This window comes from Copidosoma floridanum, unplaced genomic scaffold, assembly GCF_036245765.1.
Source record: "Copidosoma floridanum isolate Cflo_tuat_1 unplaced genomic scaffold, Cflo_Japanese_pri ptg000012l, whole genome shotgun sequence".
NCBI classification, from domain to species: domain Eukaryota; kingdom Metazoa; phylum Arthropoda; class Insecta; order Hymenoptera; family Encyrtidae; genus Copidosoma; species Copidosoma floridanum.
This window is the reverse complement of record NW_028321889.1, coordinates 5,957,598-5,967,527: the sequence shown is the minus strand read 5'-3', so window position 1 is coordinate 5,967,527 and position 9,930 is coordinate 5,957,598. Positions and strand designations below refer to the sequence as shown.

Here is a 9,930-nt window from a genome sequence, read left to right as displayed (position 1 = left end):
CTTTGCCCTCGTACGAACATATTTATTGTGAAGGAGCGCATGAAAATCCTGTGGACAAAAAAGACGACGCATTGATTTTTGTTAACCGTAACACCGCTCATATTTTAATAGGTGATGTTCCTCGTATTATCCACGCACTAATTTATACACACAAAACATAAGAAGTTAAGTATCGCAATTCACGGAAAAACAATCAAATTTGTACACAAACGAGGGATGGTAGGCACGGAAAAAACCTGTCGTTGTTGTCGATGGTCAGTGATTTATCTCGGGACACGTATATACATGCGTACAGTATTCCAAAAAAAAAAAAAAAAAAAAAAAAAAAACGAGGACAAAGGGGATGAGCTGCCCATACATATAGAGAGAGGGGGACATCGAAACACCTCAACTTTGGAAATGACCGGTGGGTAATAACGAGCGTTTACCCGGTAAATGGACAATTACGCGATCAAAAGATTTCCCCGAAAGGCGCCCCTGGAGTTTCCAGCGCCAAAACAATAGGGGGGGGGGGAGAACGGACGAGCCATATACGTAGATACACGGAGGTGAGAAGGCATCCGATGCGTTAAAGGTAATCTGGTCGCCAGACACGTTTTTAAAGGATCTCGAGGTACACAGCTCCGGACGGCTCCCCGCAATGGGACCGCAAGATCTCCCTTCGGGATAAAACGGCCCTACATACATACAGCCGAAGAAAATCCAGGGCTGCTCCACAGCGAGCGATTCGTAGAAGCACGTATATACACATATACACACTGGTCGAGCGCATCCTTCAACCACGTGACGCGCGTCACGTCCCAACAATGACTTCCTGCGGCGATCTCGAGAGCGACCCGGAGACTCTCTGATTCACTCCACATGTACATGGGACGACTAGGGAGAGTCGAAGGATCACGGGTCGCTCTCGGGCTGCTCGCGCGCCTCCTCGTGGATGGGAATTAATAATGGAGCCCGTCTAGGCGCTTCCCGGCAATCTACCCCCAAATCTGTACACCTTGTGATATCAATCTCCTCGGGAGGTGCTTCTTTTTACTTCGTCCCTGCGATAATACTCCTTTGTACGCATCTTTTCTTCCAACATTTTGAGGGTATTTTCGTACGTAGGGATGAAGCAGAGCAGCCCCGTCATTTAGGGATGAAAAGATACACGTTATCCTTCCACAGTATATTATAGACCCTTTACCGATATGATATTCCATGCTAATGCCTCGAAATCGTATCCTTAAACTGTTACACTTAGAGTGTATGTATACTTGCAGATAAGTTTGTGACGAATAGACGAGCAACAACACGCACACAAACGATTTTCGTTTGCTGACGTCAGTGATGGATGAATAAAGCGGCTCATCGACAAGTATTTCTTTTTTCTCTCTCTCTCTCTCTTCGTTCAACTATATATAAACGAGGGGAGAAAAAAAAAAAAGCGCGATCCCGAATCCTCGATACGCACCGCGAGGGACGATTAATCAGGTGCTCGGAAACTGTCCCCTGATAATTACGCCCGAAACTAATTTATCAATTCACGTGGAGACACGTGTGTATATAGAAACGTCAAACGTCGGGTGCGCATCACGTCAAGGAAACTGTAACAGGTATATAATATACATACACGCATATAAATATTCCTCGGTATCGCGAGCCAGACATCTCTCTTTTGTCAAAAGAAAGAGGGACAATTAATTAAGCCCATACGAAGAAAGACAACGACAACGAAATCCGGGCAATCGCTTAGTCACACGTATTATAATATACGCCGGGTAGGAAGGAAGGTAGGTGTATATACACACACAAAGCCGAGATGACTTCCAGAAAAGCCAGATGAAGATAGTAAAAACTGTCTCTCTTCTTTTTTTTTTTTTTTTTTTTTTTTCTTCATCATCATCGTCGCACTCGCATATAATATATAATACGCAGCTCCTTGGTTTCGCTCCGTCCGCCCGATCTTATAGAGCGACAAATAGCCCCCGGCCAGATCCTTATCCCCAATACCAACCTTCCGCTGCGTATTGTACACGCGGCGCGTCAAGTCACGTATACATCCTCCTCCGATGCCGATGTACATATTATACGCACGAAAGACAAAGAGCCGCTCTTGGCCGTACCCATCTATATATATACACATACATGTACAAGTTTGTTCGCCCTAATGAAGTAACACAAATATATTAAATCGGACGAGGTGCAATCTTCCGCCCGAAATCGGCGACCGCGTATAACCGTACAGAACTTTGAAAAGTTGAAGGGCCCAGGGAGGGGGAGGGAGAGAAACATCGGGTCATTAATTCACTTTACGCGCAGAGTGTACACACTCGCTAAAAAAAAAAAAAAAAAACAAAAAAGAGAGGAGTGAGCGAGGCAAGTGCTCCCGGCTGCTTAGCGCGAGTTGTGCGCGCAAACGCCATAGGGGGAAGAGAAAAAGGTCAATGTGCATGTGTAATACCACGAGAGAGAGAAGAGGCCCAAAGGGAGCAGAGGAGGAATGCCCGGACGTTGCGGTGGCGGTGAGCCCCCCCCCCTCCCTTCCCCTGGGAGAAGTGTATAAAGTAAGACGTCTCACTCTCGGCAGCTCACGGGGTTCCTCTCTCTCTCTGTGTGTGTGTGCGAGTGCACACGGGTATATAATAAGGCCCCGAGAGAGAGAGAGAGAGGGACTCGCATGCACACGGGCTTTGAAAGCGAAGGAGGTGGAGAGACGCGTTTTATTAACCATCTTGCCGGAGAAGTGGTGGGGGGGTGGAGGAAGGGGTGCATGCACGGTAATCACGGGTATAGTGTATAGAGAAAGAGGAGGAGAAAAGACGGAGTGCCCCTATGGTGTTTGTTCTTCTCGCGCTGCCGTAGTTGCTGCTCAGAGGGAATACCTACAAACGCACGGGTATCGGGGTATATATAAGTATAATATCCTCTTCGAGGGGATGTTCCGGGGAGGGAGGGAGGGAGATTCATTACACGTATACATATAGCCTGCCGGGCAGGCCGACTAAGTCGAAAATTGAGCACTTTGTCAATGGGACTCTTTTTTTTTTTTTTTTTTCCACGGGCAGGGGGAGTTTTTGGCGCTATCGCAACGCGGGATCGCTACTGTGGATTATTACAACGTCGAAAGTTATCATACGGTCTGCCATTTTTCGCCGATACATTGGTAGTTGGAAAAAAAAAAAAAAAAAAAAAAAAAAAAAAAAAAAAAAAAAACACACAAGAATGTAGGTATTACGAACCGAATACGTTTTTTTTTCCTCTCCAAATGGCCAATCATCAATTATTGGGCATTATGCGCGTATTAAAAGTACGCGCGTGTGTGTCTGTGGTTTACGTACACCTGTATGAAAAATAACATCTTTTGTGCAATTGCCCGTGAAACAATAATTGCAGATCTTGGGGGCACGATAAGCGAGTGCGTAATATATGTATACGTAGGGGCTCGAGAGCAGAGTGAGCCCAAACGAGAGATTAAGAGGAGCAAAAGAGGTATGTAAATATGGTGAAGGGGGGTTTGGAAAGGGAAAAAAAAAAAAAAAAAAAAAGGAAGAGGAGTCGGTGCCTCGAGAGTTTATATATAGAGGCCCTGCACAAGTGGTATAATCGTGATAAGAGATGCCACTCTTGCCCCCACCTGCAGATATAATGGCTATTTGTTTCTGCCCGCCGCATACTTCACCTTCCCTCTTTACTTTTCTCTCTCTCCCTCTCTCTCTCTTTTTCTCGCTTGTATATGTATATATTTATATGCACACACATGCACGTACGTGTGTGTAGGCTCGCAAGCGAGAGAGATCATCCCAAACGAGGTCTGGCAGCTCGTTTGCCGCGTCTGCCTACGTGTGCTGGCCCGCGGCCTCAAACCGCCCATCTCTCTTTTCTTCTGTCTCACCCTTTTGTTACCTCTCTCTCTTTTTTTTCTCTCTCCTATAGCTACGCTTGTCTGTATTTTCGTGTGCGTGGAATCAATTGTTTAAAGCAGGTGAGTACCCCCGATATATAATACATTCAAAAAAAGATATAATATAGTCTCGTGGTGCAGCGTGATGGGACGTCACTCGACTAAACCACATCGACAGATAATCGCAACTTAATTTACCCCCCGTTGGGCGCGCGTGTGTGTAGTGCCGTGACTAAATTCGCTCTCCCCGTGCAAGGAGGCGCTTGCACGTGCCACGCGGAGGATGAGAAGAGTATGAGGTGGAGGTGCAATATATTACATCGACCAGGAGGCTGTAAATACATACATAAGTGTGGGCACTGCGGAGAAATTTAACATCGTGGTATATATATATTTTGGTCAAGGAGACTGCAAAGGTGCGCGAGTTTTTGAAAAAATCATTATAGAAAGTATACTGACCAAATTGTACGACTGGATAGTTACATTGTGATGAGGGTGTCTGCATTCTACGATTAGCGATGAATATTATTGGACTGCTTTGAATTATTTCGATCGAAATGGAAAGCAGACAAAAAAAAATCTAGCCATCTAATCCAGCCGTTCTATCAAGCTCGTGTTAGTCTTCATCACGGCAATTTTCTGCGACACCGCTGCCCTGTCACAAGTAAGAGGACTTTGCTCGTAATCGTACTTGTACGTCCGTTTTCGGAAATACGTGCTCTATACCAACTGAACCATACGTGACCACTGACTGCGATGTACATATTTCTATACAGTACATAGTGCATTTCTTTTGCTAAAAAAAAAAAATTTTTTTTTATTTACCACTTAACAATAGCGAGAACCATTTTTTTACATTCGGATACGTGCAATGTATTTAAGAATATTACAATAATTATTATGAAATATTTTAAGTATAAAACTGCTTTGCATTATTTTTGTGGGGCAAAATACTGTTGAACACTGTGTTCCTATAGTAGGAGGAAAAATATTTTTTTTTTTTCACAGAAATACTTATAAGACTGAGTATTTATACTTTTAGCAAAAAGTTTTTTTAATCATTCATGCCCAAGTCTGAGTGCACGTTAATAAGGTATAAAATCATGTAACAGTGAAAAATTTAATCAAACAATAAAGAGTCGCATGGTATAGTGCAACAAAAAAAATACCCCGAGTTCTCAGAAATGGCTGTAAAATATTTTTTTTAAAATGTACATTTAAACCCAGTGCAGTGCAACTCTACGCCCATGCATAAATGCGGAAACTAGGACGAAAGATGCAGATGCGACGTCCTCGGCTACGTATAAGAAACTCAAAACAGATTATTACGTCGACGAGGCAGCAGAGACAGACGCACACGATTCAAATTAATTTCATTTCCTCCGCGACAAAGACTCGGTCTGTATCATATATATATGGTCTTGTTACGAGAGTGCGATGCCTCTCTCGGGACGCGAGTATAATGTACTCACGGATACGCAGGCGAGCTCGTCGTCAATGTCATTGTCATGCGATTGGAAAGCACAATTTGATTAATGAGACGACAGCCGAGTCTTTTCTTCCGCGTCTTGAATACAATGACCGTACACATTATATTTAATCATGATTAACAAGTACAATTGTCACAACGCCAAACAAAGTGAGTAGAGCATGATTTATTTATTTTTTTTTTTTTATCTTAAACGACTGTCGATATACTTAATAATATGTGCGCTACAATGAATTTTATTAATTTTCATTCAAGCAGTGATGGTCCAAAGCCAATATATGCACGGTGTACGTAGAGTTCAGAGGAAAATAAATAAATCATCCCAATCGGGCGTGTAAAAACAACGAGGCCCGACAAACGCCAGAGCCAATGATCGGAGAGGGGAGCAGCACGTGGAGGCATCGCCGGCAAACAAACACAATCAGCACCTGTTTGTATAATCCATCCCTTCCAAAAAAAAAAAAAAAAAAAAAAAAAAACGAGAAGAAGCTCGAACGCAAGAGGCGTGGAATTAACGCAATTAGGCGCCTCTTATGTATACCCGCACGGGACTCCCTTTCCACCGTCGCCCCCCTCGAAAAGCCAATTAGCAAAACTGTCGAGTCAGAGCCAAACCGGCACCGCGAATCGTCATTAATCATCATTCCTGATATGTATATGTATGCCCATTGTGGGCCGCTTCTTTAGGCAAACGAGTGAATGCGGACGAGAATTCCGATTCGAATCGAGCTTGAACAGCGCGACGGGTTCTGAAGCTGGTACGGGGGAAGAAAAGGTAAAAATGGCCCCTTTCGATTCGCCTTGGCGATTAAGCTCGGGCCCTCTGTGCTCTGAATCGACGGCAAATGAATTTTAATGATGCCACGAGCACGTTTGTACGCACTCGTCTGATGCGAGTTTGAAGCGAATCCGTGGTGCAGCGTCTCTCGATTTATTATCCGTTGCAGTTGGACACTGCTAATGCTACGCGTGTGTGTTTGCAGAAGAAAAAAGAGTCACTTTACCGCAACGAGCTTCAGCCCAACGGATAGGTGTGTATTATACATATAGTGCGAGCTACTCACCTTTTGATTGTTTGTTTGCACTGAGCTTATTAATGTGGCACAAAGTGGTCGAGATGAGACGAGACTTTGTCGATGACAAAATACTGAAACGAGATCTCATACCGTAGAGTCGCCTTCAAGACTCGAAGAGAAGCTTGTGCCTTCGAGGCTCAAGGGTTTGAAAAAACAATTCCGAGACCTCGAAAGTCTCCGAAACTTTCCTCGCGATCTTCGCCAAAGTCTCGTCTCGGTCTCGCATCTCGGTATCGCACGGAGCTAGAACAAACACATTTATAAAAGGTTCTAATTTATAAATTTGAGTTATCAACTTGTCATACAAGACTACGAGTGGTCTTCGCTTCCACATAAATAACAACATAGTATAATATTATATACTTCCAACATTTTTCTGTCCTTGTAACGGCTTTCCACGCAGACTTTAACATGTTTTTTTTTTTTTTTTTCAAGCTTAGCTTCATAAAAGTATTACGGGTAGTGAGCAGATATAGAATATCTTTATCCAACGATTAATGTTACGGACCTAATTTTTAATAAGCATGTTTTACTTACTCCAAAGGTATATTCTGTCCACCAAAAGTCGAGAGAATAAAAAAAATATCACATGGAGCGAAATCAAGGCTGTCGTTTAGGTGAAGACAATGGCATTATGGTTAAGGGCATTACGCAGTACAGTGAAAACAAAAAAAAAAGGCTTTGCGCTAAGACACAATATTACACCCTACCGGTTCTTCTATTAGGGACGCACTGAGACAGTGGACGCGTTTAGAGTTTGGAAGCGCAGATCCTTGAGTACTTTTTTCGACCGGTACAAGAGCACTGCAACGGATAATCGCGTCACATGTCACAATGAAATCATGCACATTTTACTTTCGTGATGAAATTTCATTTTTTATTAGATTTTGTTTTTTATATTTCCTCAATCAGACACTTTACATATACGAGCAAATATTTACAAAAATCTTATTTACTGTGTGCAAGTCCTATTAATGAGGGTACAAATGAGATACGAAATCCCGTGGTATAAGAAGAAGAAGGCATAATTTCAAGACTTTTGACAACTCAATACATCGTTGACCGCTCGTTAATGGGTTATTCAGCTATTATTTTGCATTGCTGGACGAATTAGGTGCGCAAATTTACATCCAGTGCGTCGTTGGCACAGCTTAAAAAAAACTACAATCCCTGTCCTGTTACATTCAAATTAACTTCAGCTGAGATTGTCTTTAAATTAACAACATTGAGATAGTGACTATAATCTTGCTTCGACTCGCTATTTTTGTTCACATTATTTTCAGATGAAACATTGCAATTGCTATTTGGTGCCTTTCGCCTAAAAAGGCGGTGATAAGCTTCCCGAAAGGCTGGGTTCCTCCAAGCGTATATAACTGGGTTTATACTGCTGTTGCAAAGTGCTATAGCACTCACAATAAAATATAATTTATTATTCGTTTCATATGAACCAAATGCTGCTAGTAATTCCAGGACCATATAGGGCAGCCAACAGATTGAAAAGCATCCAAGGATTGTAAGTACCGCCTTATCGAACAAAAAAAAATAATATTAACAAATTTTCAACTATGTGCAAAAACTAAAGATTCGATTTAGGTTTTAATGTACATACCGTATTGCTTTTTCTATTGCTGATATTACTTATCTGACCAACTTCTACAGACCTCGTTCGCAATTCCTTCGTGTATGCTCTTGTTGCACTCAAGATTCGCCAGTAAGCTATGAGAAGGACTAGCCATACTATCATGACATTCGGAAGTAAAACACATTTGTCGTAATACCTGAAAATATCAGATGACTCCAGTAATATATGTTAAAAAAAATAACAAATTATTTTTCATCCCGAAAAAACCAAAGATCGTTTATTTACCTCACTTCAACTTTATAGTTACTGCAATTACTTTGTATGTCAGTGTTGATCCAGTAAATAGGTCCGGTTGATATTAAAGCAGTTATGCACCAAATAATAGCTACAGTAATTGAGATTAGGCGCTTCGTCACATACTTTCGATGGATGATCGGATGAATAATTAAAAAGTAACGGTCAACAGCAATTGCCCCGATGATGTAGAAACTCGCAGTGCAGCCGACGTGTGCGAGAACTTGACTATTTCAATCAAAACCACATAAATTTGTAAAACGTACGTGATCAAATTATTTTTAATTAAATTACTAGCTTCTTCTTACAAGATAAGACAAAAACTAATTTCAATACTATACAACGGACTCGTACATATTATCTTATTTATTAACTTTTTTTTTCAAGTTAAAGTATTTATGCGTATTTGTATACTTACGGGACTATGCACCAAATTTTACGAGCAGAACTGGAAAAGTGACTAAGGTCTCGAGGTCTGATCATTGAACAGAGCAATAATAAGCCATTGAACAGGTCCGCAATCGCAAGATTGAAAATCAGTTGATTGGGGATTTTGCCAAATCGACGACGGCTTAGGCATTGAACAATTATGATCATCGTATTGCCCATTACTATACTCAAAAGCAACACTCCAAAAGCCAACCATTTGAGTAATTCAGTTGTACTGTTGAACATATGGAATTAACAGTAATGTAATTATTAATAATCTGTATTTGTTGATTTTTTTGATGTTAATAGATTTTATTTATTACATTATTTATTTTTCTTAAGCAATATATGTATCTGGGAAAAACACCACATTTTTTAATCTATATACGATCGCATTACTAAAAATCACGAGACATGCAAAAGTATCATTTTTGAATACTTAATTATCTTATGTTATATAGGCATTGAAAGCAGCAAATTTAACTATTCAAACAGACAAAATATTCAGTCATGCCTTGAAACCCGAACTTTTGACTCAAAAAATATTGAAATTAATCGATACAATAATTATCGAACGAAAAAGTTTCCAAGCGTGTACAACAAATTGTGAATAATTTGTAAAGATAAAAAATATTATGTATTAACAAATCACACGTGAATTACGAGTACTTACTTTAAAAAGGTGTCAGTCTGATCAACCATGGCTGTGAGAAGTGGAGTGCCGGGAGGGAATAAAAGTTATATGTGACCTCAGTTGTTGAAGTACAAGTTACTAATAGGCATATGAAGAACAGATAGACTGCCCATTCTAAGCAATTAAAGTGAAGTTCACGTAGAGAGAGAGAGAGAGAAAAGTTGAGGTCAGTCACCTTATCAGAAATCGTAAGTGTAGTATGGCTCGATGAATCGGAGGAATACCTCATTACTTCTTGGGATACTTACGTATATTTGGGATACTTACATATATATATATGGAAGGAAAAGTAGAAAGTTATTTGAAAGTTATGAGAATACTAATAAGCCTCTAGCACAGCCTACATTTAACAAAATAAAAATAATAACAGTAATGAAACAAGCCACGAACAAATTGTTCAATATCTCTGAATCTCCAGGATCAGCCTCGCGTGTATTATCATCGTCAGAATATAAAATAAAATTTTCTTGTTTTTGCTCATTT

The 9,930-nt window shown here is 40.8% G+C and overlaps 1 long non-coding RNA gene across 1 annotated transcript; it reads right to left on the bottom strand.

Moving 5' to 3' along the window:
* Positions 1-8,062: 8,062 nt before the first annotated feature.
* On the bottom strand, positions 8,063-8,982 carry LOC106647893 (uncharacterized). The gene is made up of 3 exons (XR_016292919.1): positions 8,743-8,982; positions 8,316-8,552; positions 8,063-8,226 (listed from the first exon to the last, which is right to left on the bottom strand). It is a non-coding gene; the product is annotated as an uncharacterized LOC106647893 (long non-coding RNA).
* Positions 8,983-9,930: the final 948 nt, after the last annotated feature.